Source organism: Phoca vitulina, unplaced genomic scaffold (assembly GCF_004348235.1).
Source record: "Phoca vitulina isolate PV1807 unplaced genomic scaffold, GSC_HSeal_1.0 scaffold8, whole genome shotgun sequence".
Taxonomy (NCBI): Eukaryota; Metazoa; Chordata; class Mammalia; order Carnivora; family Phocidae; genus Phoca; species Phoca vitulina.
Window position 1 is genome coordinate 1,236,150 of NW_022589711.1, and position 15,435 is coordinate 1,251,584.

The 15,435-nt window shown below is 34.7% G+C and overlaps 1 protein-coding gene across 2 annotated transcripts in view; it reads right to left on the bottom strand.

Annotated features, from left to right (window-relative positions):
- Positions 1-15,435, bottom strand: part of NCAM2 (neural cell adhesion molecule 2) — a 517,778-nt gene that overhangs the window by 478,369 nt on the left and 23,974 nt on the right. The gene's annotated exons all lie outside the window — the stretch shown is intronic.

Genomic DNA, 15,435 nt, shown 5'->3' on the forward strand with positions numbered 1-15,435 from the left:
CCCAGGACCTTGGGATCATGACCTGAACTGAAGGCAGACGCTTAACCGACTGAGCCATCCAAGTGCCCCTGAATTTCCTGTTAACAGGTGTTTATAATGCCTTAAATTTCTGGGTACCCCCTAGATGACCAGAACTAAATTTTATTCAAAATGCCATTGGATTCTCTCTTCACAAATCCAAACATTTAAATCTCAAATTGTGCCCCATAAAATCATATATATTTTTCTCTTAAAACAACTTTTAAAATAAATCTTTTCTTTCTCCTTTCCACTTATTCTTATTACCATAGTCCAGTCTTCTGTGATACAGATTTCCCTTTCTAACTATTTCTGCTTCATATCTTGGTTTAGATTTTTTGCTAGAACCAAAAAGTGCTTGTAGCTCTTTTCTTAGTTACATGTCTGCATTGACACTACAGTTCAGGGACATTTTATTCTTATGTTTTTTGTTTTTTTTTTTTCAGTTTAATTTAAAATAATGTCTATAAGGCATAATAAGCTAAGTAAAGAAATTGAGCTTGGCCCTCTCCCTCTCCCCCCCCCCCCCCCACTGGTAGTCTCTCTCTCTCAAATAAATAAATAAAAGCTTTTTAAAAATTAAAAACAAAACAAAACCAGGGTATTTGCATTTGAGAAAACTCTTTTAAAATTAAGTATAACAACAGTCAAAATATTAACTTTCTGCCACTTGCTTGAAATTAGAATAGACTTGAAATACAGAAAGATAAGTAACATTTTCCTTACTGTTCAGGAGCTCAGAGTCTCCTGTAGATGACAGGCATACAAACTAGTATCATGAGATATTGCTCTACATGATGCAGAAAATAGGTAACATCTATTGAGATCTGAGTTTTTCTAAGTGCTTTACTCATTACACATTACCTTTAGTCCTCATGCCTATCCTAGGAGTGAGGACCCATAGTTATCCTTCTTTTCCAGGCAAGCAAATGAGCAAAAGAGAGGCTAAGTAACTTTTCCAAAGGCAGACAACTACTAAGCAATGTTACCAAAATTTAAACTTAGACAGTGTGGATCCAGTAGTTGAAAAGACTATATATCTGGTATAAATCTTCTCACTACTGGTATACCAAATAGGTCAAAGAGAATGGTCATGCTCTTGAAAAAATGCAATGCAGACAGGCAAGGAAGAAGAGAACATGGCTGACATTATGTGATATATGTGGCAATGTTAAATTTTTTTTTTTATTTTTTTAATGTTAAATTTAAATAAATTGACGTCTCAGGTTATTATTTCCCTAAGACCTACTTCAATTTTCAATGCAAGCCAATCTGATGACAGAAACACTGATTTATTCATTGCCACTAACATTTAGTTCTACATATTATGAGACAAGTTTTGCATATTGACTTTGATTTATATTAAATCAGTTAATATCCATAATAATTCCATATGGCAAGTATTACTATATTCTTTTTACAGAAAAGGAAACACTGATCCTATGGCATTTCTATTTCACCTTTGTCTGTGTTTTAAAGGCATACAACTTCTAACAGGAGATTGAAGTGGCATCAACAGTGCCATGGAATGGGCTTGCATTTCCTCACTATGGTCATCATCGTAAGCTTACAGATCTTAAATGTAATACAGAAATATGAGATAAACCAGCAGAGTAATAGGGACCATCTATTACAAACCCTGCTTTTCTGTTGCTATTCAAGCTATTCCACAGTCTTGAAAAAAAGATCAACTCCTTCCAGCATAAATCTGCAACAAGGTTATATTTTTTAAGATTGTAGCAGCTATAAAATATACCCTTAGGACATACTGACTAAAATTCATATTTTAGTTGGTAAAATGTACTAATATATTTTGCAGTGAAATTTCATATTAATAAGCACATTCTCCTCTCTCTCTCTCTCTCTCACACACATACACACAAACACACGCAGTCTTTAAATAAAATATTTGGAAAAAACAGTCTTTCTATGGCTAAAATAGTCAAAATTATCAATTATCCAAAATACTTAGGGTGTTGTTGTTAAGTTCCATAATTTATGTTTTTGTATTGTTTCTATCTTTTCAAAGACTGATATGCATATTTTACCTTTTAAATTAAAACATAATTTGACAGCATCACCCTAAAAAGACAAATTACTAACATTGTATATAACACATTTCTTCATAAATACTTTTTTCCCTTAAAACAAAATCTACTTACTAGGTGCCAGAAATGTACCATCCAATTTATCTATATTATCTAATTTAATTCTCAAAATAACCCCATGGGATAAATATTATAATCATTCTTATTTTACAGAAGATTAAATTACTCATCCTAGATTCTACCATGTGTCACTAGAATTCTATATTAGTTATACTGAGTCCAGAGCCCTTGTTTTTGCGGATTTTTTTTTTTTTTTTTTTTTTTTTTTTTTGCTTTTTAGATAGGGAAGGAGAAGAAGAGGAGGAGAGGGAGAGAGAGAATCTTAAGCAGGCTCCACACCCACCAGGGAGCCCAACGAGGGGCTCAAACTCACGATCCTCAGATCATGACCTGAGCCCAAATCAAGAGTCAGACGCTTAACTGAATGAGCCACCCAGGCGCCCCGAGCCCTGGTTTTTAACCACTGAACTATATTTTCCATATAAATCCAATTATTGTGTTTGTGATATTCTTGGACTTTAATTTAGCCATTTATAGAGGGCATGAGACAGGGAAAGGAATAATCAGTTCCCTTAAATTAGACTGTGGCTTCATATACAACTGTTTACCTGGGTATAATTCATATTTGCAAATTTGTTACCATTTGACATGTTTAAAAATGTTAAAGTAGTTAAACAAGGAAGCCAGTAGGCTGAGGTGGTTCTAAAGCCTTTGGTAGACTAGTAAACCAAAACCAAAGCCAGAGTCAATGAACTTAAATCCCAGAAAAATTAAAAGTAAGAACACCCAGTCACAAACAGCCAACTAGGCTTTCCCAAATAAGGGACCTCCTCAAAACTGTAGCCAGGCAAACAATGTCCTTGCTTTGTTTTCACATCTTCTCTACAAAAACCTCTCCCCTTAGCTCCTGTTAGTGGAGTCGTCCTAACCCACTTTGAGTCTGACGCTGCCCGATTTGAATCAATGTATGCTCTGACTCTGGAAAATTTTAATGTGCCTCAGTTTATCTTTTAACAAAAACAATGCCTGCCATTTCTTGGCACAATGATTTCACAAACATTAACTGTGGGTAAGTTATGTTGATGGCAGGTGTTACAATAAAATTGAATATTGATATTGATATTTGGATTTCAGGCATTTTATTTTGTTTCTCTTGCCTTTTTATAAAGCTTTCAAAGAGATAAAATGTAGCGATGCGTTCTCTAAGAAAATTAAGTTTGCTGTTATTTAAACCTATTGATCAAGGACAGCTCTTGCAGAAAATAAGATCTATATAAATCTTGCATTCCATTTATCTAGCCAACTCAATTCCTCATTATTTAGAACCTAGCTGATTTCAGGTGCCTAATATTAACCTGTATAACAGCTGCTATATGAGATGAAGGGTCTGAAGGGAGTAATTCACACTTCATTTTGTAGTTGGCAACATTCCTTATTTATAGATAAAAAACTTCAAGCTCCAATAAGTTAAGATACATGAAAAGACGAATCCCTGAGATTTTTGCACATTAACACTTACTTCTAAATTTAGAAAGATAAATCTTACTTCCCTGTTAATTCCTAGAAATATCAAATGCTTACCCCACGAGACAAGGAGAGTTTTATGTCTCTTTACCCCCCCACAACAGTCAGATTGAACAATCTCCAGACACTTTCCAAATTTTAGATTCTTAATCTGTTTAAACGGCATAATCCTGGTCTTTGTATACATGTTACTGTTAAAGAAAAATGTGTAAATATCTTCAAAAGTGTTCCACTGTGCTTAAAATTAATGAAGGCTGACACAGTCATTTAACCTGTTACAAATCAATTCTTCTGTCCAATTTCTCCATATTACACACAAGGTAAACTTCTACTCAACAGTAAGTTCACCTTCAGATACACCAGGTTTAAAAACTTTCCCTACTCAACAGTCCAATGACTAACCACAAAGTCACACAATATCTGAACAATCACTATTTTTCCTCTTCCAGCTCAAATGTTTGAGGGTACATGTATACACACACACTCACACACACACACACACACACACACACACTCACACACACGTGAATGCTATCTAATGTCCTTGATGTCTTTCCCAGAATCCAAGTCAAGTTCACATACATATAGTTTGTTGTATCTACTTTGTGAAAAACTCAAAAAGTTCACACCTTCATAGCAACTGTCACTACTTGAACGACTGCAGAATAAAATGCTCTCACCTAGGTTCAGGTATTATTCTGTGATATAATCTATTGGAATACGGAAGATGAAAAGCATTTAGGGTAATTGTTTTTCTTAAAGACTACTCACCTCACTCTACTATCAGTGCTCCTGAACTATCTCTTCTGAAAGTCATTCTCAAAGAACTGAAAAAGAATTGTGCATCTACTTTCTCTCTGTCATTAGCTAACCCTACAGTTGTTTCATTTAAAACCATCTATTTACATAATTAATGAGTGACAGCATTTTTTTACATCACAACACAGCTTCACCAAATGACTTTTTATTGTTGTCAACATTTTCCAAAAGTCTCACCTTGTTCTTGGCTATAGTAATTTTGTAATATTCTTATAGAAAGGGAATGTTTTGTATCCATTGGTTCTGTTCCTGTTATGGCCCTTTGTAAATGTGCATCTATCAGAAAACCCTTTTGCAATTGATAGTTCTCTTTGTTTTTTTTAATCTGGATAAATTAATTTCTGTGAATACTTATTGTAGAATATGGCACTATTTCTATATAGAGGTTTCCATTGGCTTACTGCAAAACAATACATTAAAACTGCAAAAGCAATTTTTTTGTAGGTAACGGTGCATTGAGAGAGACGGAGACAGACAATGAATGAATTGGATGCTAGAACAGGACAAGTCACTTGTATAATTTGAAGGAACAAATTAAACACCTTCTCTAGGCCAGAGCGTAGTAAGTCCTCAGTAATGAAAGGGCATCAGTATCTTCAACAGGAAAAGGAAGACTCATAAGATATCCTGTAGAGTTCCTCCCCGCACCCCGGACCCTTTCTAAAATTCTATAACTCCATAAAACTGCACTTGGCTGGCAGCTGTTAGCTTGGTAAAGGGAGTAAATAACTTTGTGGCGTGACAAGAATTAAAATGGAGGACTCTGGAGAGAATTACGACCTGCTAGCTGAGGTTGGCCTTAACAGTAATAACTGGCAATGTGTAGCCTCCTTACTGGTGTAAAATATCTACAGCTACTCATCACAGACTCCCCTCTCTGGGAAGCTGTCAGAATAAAAAACACTCCTAACTGTTTTGAAATATAATAACTCTAGTTAATATGCTTCCCTGATCTGACAAGTGCTGAGTTATGATGTTAACTGAGGATTAGATATCAACAAGCAATCCTAACATTTAGTGCTGCCCTTGAGAGAGAATACTGTAAGTGACCCTCTGGCTACTTCAGTGATTTGCATACGTCCAAGGCAGAAAGTTACGGAGTGGCTGGGAAAATATTCTCATTTTAATTTTTAATGTGTTCACACATCAAAAACCAAAATGATTATTAAAATATTAATTTAACATATGCATACATTTTAATATAACCCTGAGTTTTCCCTCGAGTTACATTATTTGTCTACAAGATTTCCTGTTCCCTCTAAAAAAGATATCCCTTACTAATTCACTATTGTTGAAGAACAAATTTATATTAATGCACCTGTTACATCTGCTTTCTTAATTAAAGAAACCGTCAGAAACTGTAAAAGAACAAGTGTGGGAAAGATTTCTATATGGAGATGAACGAAATAAACAAACTTCACAGTTACAGGTCTTAGTTTCTTTGACCAAGAAATACATCCGCTGGTAGTGTGGTTAGAAAGGTGAGTGGTCTGGTTAACATTCTAAGATGATAAATATTGAAAGAATGTCTTCCAGGAGAAGAAAGAGGTTCTGCCTTGTCAGAGTGTTCCCTGTACAGAGCCATCTAATTGAAACCTACTGAGCATGAAGACTGCTTGTGCATTCACTCCACAGTCAAAATGGGATTAAATAAATCAGTAAATTTCAGAAGTGACAGCAGAAGATCAGGATTTGGGTTCTCTCAGCAAAGAGCAATTTATAATTTTTATTTCTTTCAGAGAATAAAATCGTTTAAAATATCAAATTAATCTATGGGTTTCCTTTCATACACAAAAATTTCAGCTGAAACAATTTCTGTAGATCTGTACATATTCTTTTTGGGGGGAAATGACTAAACGGTTCTTAGCATGCTGATTGATCTGTGTCTTAATCTCTGTATTCTCAATAAAAATCAATCTTGTCGGCCACTAAAACAAATTCAGATTTGGATCATGCCGATTGGTAATTTAACAGTAGCGGCAGAAAAAATCTTAAGACAATTGTGAACAGAAACAACTCAAAGTAAACCATAAATTAAGGCTAGAAAACAGGAGAGACCATCTTCAATATCTTTTCCTCTCATTTTTCATAATCTCACGAGCAGATAAAGCAGAATAATTCATAAGATATCCCAAGACAAATGATATCTGCATTAAAATGTCTTTAAAATGGGCATTCTCCTTTTCAAATAGAGATGTTCTGTTGTCATAAGATCAAAATTATCAGAAAATTGAATCATTCTACTCTATACTTTCTAATTTTAATCAAGTAAACATAAAGTACCAACTTAAAGTATATGGTATATAAAGGAACTATATGTCAAAATGACTCAGTCCATTCAAACCAAAATTCTTCTTCTCCACCCACACCACTTTTAGGTTAGAATTTCTAATTGACAAAATCTGAGCTCTAGTAATATCCCCATAATATTCTCTTACACTTTCATTTATGGGAATCACGAAGCCTTAACAATTAGTCCTAGGCTGCAAATTAGCAAATTAGTGCTTTTCTGTAGGATCTTATTGGACATGTAGCCTAACACAGAGCCTGAAAATTCCAATAAATCCCTTGCATTTCTTATTATTTAAGAAACATGTGGAACAGAAACAACTTGAAGTGAATAATCAGTTATAAGTCATTCAATTTCACTCTCTCATTTTGAAGAGTTTAAATATCATCCTTAAAATCATTTGTCTGCTTGGAAGTCCTTAACTGGTTTAGTAGCTTTTAGGAGAATATGAACCTACAAAGTAACAAGAATGGACTACTGGACTACTACCGAAAATTATGTTCCATAATCAATATCATCCTATATGTAAGAAAGATATGAACATTTTTTTCTGACACCATCATCTTAGCTATGCTCACTTAACACTTTATCATCCCATGTGCCTAAACAGAATGTGGTGTACATTATGAATTTTGTATTTAAAAAAAACAAAGAAACTAACAAATGCGTTGTTAGGAATTAAAGTTACTACCAGAAACAAAACGGAACAGCATTTTGCCAAGGTGTGTGGATACATTTCTAAATGTATTTTATGAAAAAGAGATTCAGGTCACAATACAGTACTGAAGAGTTTGTTCCTAGCTACCAATAACCATTAATTTACCTCATGAAATAAGTTAATAATTGTGTCTCTGACTATTCTATTGTTTGAGTAAATTAGTACTTGACTACTTCAGTGAAATAACATTCTGTTATAGTTTCATAATGCACTGTAATTAAATTCCTCAAAAAAAAAAAAAAAAAAAAAAACCAAAAACCCATGAAGAGCTAATCCATATTTTAGAACTAAGGCAAAATACAGAATGTGGATGTAAAATACTGAGAGGTTTATTTTGATTTGCTATAGTCAACACATATTTTTCTATTCAAACTGAGGTACTATAGACATTAGGATTATTTGCTGATGGTGTTTCTAGCAATTACAATAACATTTTCTAGTGTTAATACGTAGCCACCCTGTAATTCACAGACTAATGCCAGTGGTTTTCTGGAAGAAGGAATCATAGAGACGTATTAGCCTACATAACAAGGGAAAACTCATAGAAAACTTTAACTTTAAAATAGCTATTTTATATATTATGCTTAAGTAAACATAACTTGTAATTTAATTTCCTTACTAAATAATAAATAAAAATATTTTAACTGTTGTAGTTTTATTTCCATTTCCATAATCACTGGCTAAGATGTGTTGCCACTAGGTGGAAATCACTTCCTAAAGAGAATTATCTATGGAGTAATTGGGAATGAAACCAATTTTTTTAAATAAATTCAATTAGAAGCGTCAAAAACAGCTAGGTATTTTCCTAAACTAGTATGTTCACTATTACACTGGCATCACATCAAAGAGAGTAACGGACAAAATTTTATCTTTGCTAAGTTTAAAAATATCTAATCAATATTGAAACTTAGCAAACCACATTTACCTTAATGTTCCTCCACTGTGAGGCACGATCTATCTATATTAAGATCTCTGTATGAAGATTACAAAAACAAAAATCTACTAAACCCGTACAAAGACTACATGACAACAGCCAATATGTACTTTTACAAATAAAAATAATGAAATTGTGTGTGTGTGTGTGTGAGAGAGAGAGAGAGAGAGAGAGAGAGAGAGAGGGACAGAGGGAGAATATATTTAATAAAAAGTATGTTAATACATATTGAGGTAAAACTGATCAGTTCACTTAGCAAAAGCTTATTTGGGACCATTAAATATGACTCTGTAATTTCTTTCTTCTGTCTTGTTGTTGGTGTATAGAAATGCAACTGGTTTCTGTGCATTGATTTTATATCTTGCCACTTTACTGAATTCCTATATGAGTTCTAGCAGTTTTGGGGTGGAGTCTTTTGGGTTTTCCACATAAAGTATCATATCATCTGCAAGGAGTGAGAATTTGACTTCTTCTTTGCCGATTCGGATGCCTTTTATTTCTTTTTGTTGTCTGATTGCTGAGGCTAGGACTTCTAGTACTATGTTGAATAGCAGTGGTGATAGTGGACATCCCTGCCGTGTTCCTGACCTTAGGTGGAAAGCTCTCAGTTTTTCCCCATTGAGAATGATATTCACTGTGGGTTTAAAAAAAAAAAAAAATTACTCTAGTTTACTTGCCAATTCCATTGACCAGCACTGCTTGTATATGAAAGGCCCACTATGAGTTTTATATGATGCAGATTTCCTCCACCAAAATCAAGATGTTCTAGATCACAACAAAGACTTACTCTTACCAATTACTATATTACACAAATGAACCTGAACAGGTATAAAATCAGAAGGCTAAGGGCTCATTAAGTTCTCTCTTAGAATTTGGGAAGTGGTTGGACGCAGCAGCAATCATTTTAGAGTGAGAGTCCCATGAATAAGGTAGTAGGTAAGGCTCTATTACCAATTAGCTGTGTGACTCTGGGGAATTTACTAAAACTCACCATGTCTCAGGATGGCATTTTCTTTATTAGGATTAATACCCTGCCTAGTTTTCAAAAATCATTACAGCTGATTATAAAACAACTCAATATAAAACGGCAAATACAAAATTAAAAATGACTGAAAAAATAAATGGTAAAACTAATGATACATGTTAGTTGTCACGCCTCAAGAGAGGTAATATGTATGTATTAATGTATTAATTAATTAATGTATTGATATTAATATTTATCAATTAAAATCATTGTGATGAGTTCCTTGTCACACAATTTATACAGCTTTTAAAGTCCACTGTATCTTTATACTTTTGCATTATTTTAAACAACACTGGTTGCTGAATTCAAATGTGTTAACATTTCTCTGACTAATCAATTAATACTGAATAATCTCTTTTGAGCTCTTCACAGAGAGGACTATTATGTTCTTCAGCTTATCTCCTTTAACATCATGCATTCTAAAATATACTTGTGGTCGGAAAAAAAAAATGACTCTCGAAGATGTACTCATCCTAATCTCCAGGATCTGTGAATGCTGCCTTATTTAGCAAAAGAGAATTTGCAGAAATGATTAAACATCTTGAGATGGGGAGATTACCCTGAGTTCTCTATATGGACTCATCATAATAGCAAGGACCCTTATTTAAAAAAATGGAGATGGATGATTCAGATGAAGATATAATGACAGAGAGAGGGAAGGATGGGAGAAATGTAAATATTCTACACAGCTGGCTTTGAAGATGGAGGAAGGGGCCATGAGCCAAGGAACTCCAGATGGCCTTTAGGAGCTGGGAAAGGAAAAGGACACAGATTCTCACTTAGAGCCTCAAGAAAGAACACAGACCTGCTGACACCGTGATTTTAGCCCAGTAAGACTTCTGACCTCCAAAACAGTGAGATAATAAATCTGTATTACTTAATAATAGACACATGAAAAAATGCTCAACATCACTCATCATCAGGGAAATACATATCAAAACCACAGTGAGATATCACCTCACATGGGCCAGAATGGCTAAAATTAGCAACTCAGAAAACAACAGATGTTAGCAAGGATGTGGAGAAAGGGGAACCCTCTTGCACTGCTGGTGGGAATGCAAACTGGTGCAGCCACTCTGGAAAACAGTATGGAGGTTCCTCAAAAAGTTAAAAATAGAGCTACCCTATGACCCAGCAATTGCACTAGTAGGTATTTACCCAAAGGATACAAACATAGTAATTTGAAGGGACACGTACACCCCAATGTTTATAGAAGCAATATCGAATGGAATATTACTCAGCCATCAAAAAGAATGAAATCCTGCCATTTGCAACAACATGGATGGAACTAGAGGTATTATGCTAAGCAAAATAAGTCAGAGAAAGACAAATACCATATGATTTCACTCATATGTGGAATTTAAGAAACAGAACAGAAGAACATAGGGGAAGGAAAGGAAAAATAAAATTAGATAAAAACAGAGGGAGACAAACCATAAGAGACTCTTAACCATAGGGAACAAACTGGGGGTTGCTGGAGGGGAGATGGATGGGGCGATGGGGTAGCTGGGTGATGGGCATTAAGGAGGACACTTGATGTAATGAGCAACTGATGAATCACTAAATTCTACCCCTGAAACTAATAATACAGTATATGTTAACTAAATTGAATTTGAATTAAAAAAAAAAAAATCTGGGGGCGCCTGGGTGGCTCAGATGGTTAAGCGTCTGCCTTCAGCTCAGGTCATGATCCCAGAGTCCTGGGACCGAGCCCCGCATCGGGCTCCTGGCTCAGCGGGGAGCCTGCTTCTCCCTCTCCCTCTGCCTCTCTCCCTGCTCATGCTCTCTCTCTCTGTGTATCTCTGTGTCTCAAATGAATAAATAAAATCTTTAAAAAAAAAAAAATTAAAAATTAAAAAAATTAAAAAAAAAATCTGTGTTGCTTAAGCCACTAATTCTGTGGTAATTCTGTTACAGCAGCGAAAGGAGACTAACATCATGTAGTCAAAGACATGGCCTTTGAAGTCAGGCTACCTTGTCTTAAAATTTAGAAAAGTCACTTAAAGCTTCTGAGCATTGTATTCATATTCTGAAAATGGCTCAGTAATAGTATTTACCTTATAAGGTTATGTTTAGGTTCAAACGATGTTATATATGTCTAATGCTTAGCTCAGTGTCTGGGATAGTTAATGCTCAAAATAACTATATTTTTACAGACCTTTGCCCAAATGTTCAATATCATTTCCTCCTTTCCATCATCATGAAGGTAGCAAGAAATGAGAGTTGACAGTGTAGCCAGAGGTACATAGAGTCAAGGCTATCTGCAGTCATGTGAACAAGAATTTTGAAAGCAGACAGGACGATCACAGTTTTTGAATTCCAGATTCTTCCCTTATCAATTGGATAACATTGGAAAAGTGATTTGCCTTTTCTGAGACTCATTTTCTTCATTGGGAATTTACATAAAACGAACATTCCTCATAGATTGACTACTAGGATTCATTCAAAGTGTCTAACAGAAACTAGGATATAGTAGTTGTATTCACCTAATGTGAATTTTCTTACTTTCCATTCCTACTCAGCACTAATGATGTGAATACTCCCAAAGCATGGAACAAACGTAAAGCAGATTTATATAGATGAAGATATGGAAGCCCAGAGAAATTAAATCAATGTTGGATATGAACCCAGGAATTCTGTCTTGAACCCAAGTGTTATTTTTTCACTAAATCACATGCGGCTAGAATATTAACTAATCATTCAAAGAATTAAAGCAAATCAGGTAACACTGTTCTTGAATGTTGCAGACTTTCACCTCCAGGTAAAAAGCAGAGAGTTCTAGATACTATAATACCATGAATAATTATGTAATACAATTTTTAACAGATACTTTTTATTATATTCTACCATTTTTACATGAAATTTATTGAACATTTAGATTAAAAGCACAGGACAATTTAAAAAAGCAAATGTGATGCCAAGCAAACTTTTAGTCTACGAAGATAATATTTGTTTTCTAATTCTGAATGCTAACACTATGGTTAAATATGCATTAGATACAAATCCACTGTCCTGAGTTCTCCTGCCCCTACATTTGTTTCAAGCTGACAACCTCAAAAGTTAATCGCAGACATCGATTTGGCAGGCATCCCAGCACAGAAAAAAGGATGTATGGATTAAAACTACTTTGCATTCTAGTCACAAACTGCACACTAGCAACATGACAACTAAGAATTTTACATCAGAAAGAATCTATTGTTCTCTGATTACATTAAATGCTTGTGATTAAGTCAAAATATACCTTGACCACTGTTACAGATTTCATCTGAAAAAATATAACAATTAAAGTTTGAGGCAACATAGGAAGTCAAAATAGATGGAAAAAGCAAACTGTAAACATTTGTACAAAAGCATACCTTTGGCTAATGAACAATTTCTGTTTTTAAAATCAAAGCGCGTTGATTTGTATTTATGGGTTACAACCACAACCTTTCTACAGAAGCTACACACTACTCATTCCCCTAAGTCCACACTTCAAGGCAGCCAGAGAGGAGCTATATTTTCATTCAAATGATTTCTCTCAGAAATTAGCTTCTCCCATACTGAATTTTAATACTAAAAGTAATTTTAAACATTTGTACTTATAAAAAACATGGATTATATATCTCTGATGCTGGATTACATAATTGCAAAAATTTTATAATAACATTAAACATCCCCCCACACACACATACATGCACACGTTTTGTTTCCCTATGCTCCAGGAGAATATTAAGTACAATCAGGTACCCTCATATGAAACACTGATTTTTATTTAACAATATTAGTATATTATAGATATGTATACATATGTATGTATTACCAAAGACTTATTTGGGCATTTTGTGTACACATTTAATATGTTTGTCTTATGTAAGTCTGCATATCGTATGGCTCTGAGTCATTTTAATTCAGTTAAGGTACTCTATACTGCAGTTTTCTGTGCCTGATTACATGCAGGCTGCACACCAAAGTTTTCTGGCAATAACGATGAGATGCTGGGAAGATTAAGTACAATGACAACAACAAAGTGACCTCAGATATGACTCAAAATCATTTAGACTGAAGGTCTGTTTGGTAAATGTGAATCACTGTATTTGGTTTTCACTCGAAAGAGCTGGCCAGGCCTCATTAAAGAATCTAATAAGTAAATAGTTTCACACAACATAAATCTTTGAATAGGATTATGAGTTTAATGTTATTTGTTCAATAACAAGATGATTGGAATTGGGAGACTAACACCATTTCTAAAGAATCAAAACAATAAATTTGGTACATATGAAAAATGTTAAAATTATCAAGCAATCAACAAACCAATGAGCATAAGAGATATTTTAACAACAACCTTTTTCACTCTAGAAACTTAATAAATACAATTCAGAGAAAAGGGCATCGTAAAGAATTCTGTATTCATATTCAGAACTCACTTTGGTGTATTAAAATTAGTGGAATAACTAGGGAAGTAATGTACATAACATAGGATATGCTCCTGAGTGATTAAAAGGAAGTGTAGAGGGCTCAAACAACATGTCCATTTTTTGACACATTTGCAACATGACACATCTGTAATGTGAACTCACGATATGTGTTAAACTAGAAAAAGTATTTTTATTCACAGTTCTTCCCTTGATATAAAGCTTGAAATAAAGTTACATTCTCATTGCCACACTTGAAATAATTCTAAAATTGAAAGCAGACTAGTCAAATAATATAATGAAATTACGTTTCAGTATTATTTCATGTTCAAAAATGGTTTCCAGGGGTGCCTGGGTGGCTCAGTCGTTAAGCGTCTGCCTTCGGCTCAGGTCATGATCCCAGGGTCCCGGGATCGAGCCCCACATCGGGCTCCCTGCTCCGCGGGAAGCCTGCTTCTCCCTCTCCCACTCCCCCTGCTTGTGTTCCCTCTCTCGCTGTGTCTCTGTCAAATAAATAAATAAAAATCTTAAAAAAAAAATGGTTTCCATATTTGAGAGTTTGGTTATAATTAGAATAATTTATTAGAACGGTTCGCTTAAGTGTTTTCTCTATTGAAAACTTAAAGCTCCCTGAGGGAAAAGACAAAAGTTTTATTCATCTCTATAAACTAATTTATATCATAATGCTTATCAAAATGACTGGTAAACACTTGATTCTCCAAAAATGTCTTAAAGTAAGTAAATACGTAAGGGAACTCACATTAACTAATAATGGAAAATATACAGTAATACCCCAGATGCCTCTGGTCAATTAAAAAAAAACAAAAACAAAAACAAAAAACAGGACTCAAGGAACAAGAAAGTTGTCATGGTTAAACCCGGCTATAGAATAAATGTTCGTGGCCCTCCCCCAGCCCTCTGCCTCAAATTTATATGTTGAAATCCTAACCCCCAATGTGATAAGCTTAGGAGGTGAGACGTTTGGGACATGATTAGATCATGAGGGTGGAGCCCTCATTAATAGGATTAGTGCCCTAATGAAAGAGGCTGAAGTGAGCTTCCTAGACCCTTCTAACAATGAGGACACAGCAGGAAGACCCCTGTCAATGAACTAGGAAGTGGGCCTCACCAGACACTGAATCTGCTGGTGCTCTGATCTTGGATTTCCCAAGATTTCAAAAGAACTTTCCATTCTGAGCATTTAATTTCAAACTTCAAAATGTTTTTGAATATTTGTCCAACCTGCTTTTTTGAAACAAACCCTAGCTATCTCCAGGTAAGTATTCTTCTGTTTGCCTTTAACACAATGTTAGGAAATGGTTAGCCTGAACTTGGCTTACTTCCAAGCATCCCATTAGTCCCTCTCTTAACCACCATCACCATGTTTTCAGGATGAGTCCATGTTACACCAACATTTTCTAAGTTCTCAATGCTCTCAAACTGATTTCTGGACTTTAACCTTTTAAATGACTCTACCATAGAAAATGGCTTACGTTATTCCCAGTCTCCTGTTATCATTCACGATAAAAAATAGTGACTGTCCTTGAACTTACTCAACTTCTATCTTCACATAATTTGCCCAAAGACATTATCAATTTGCTCAACA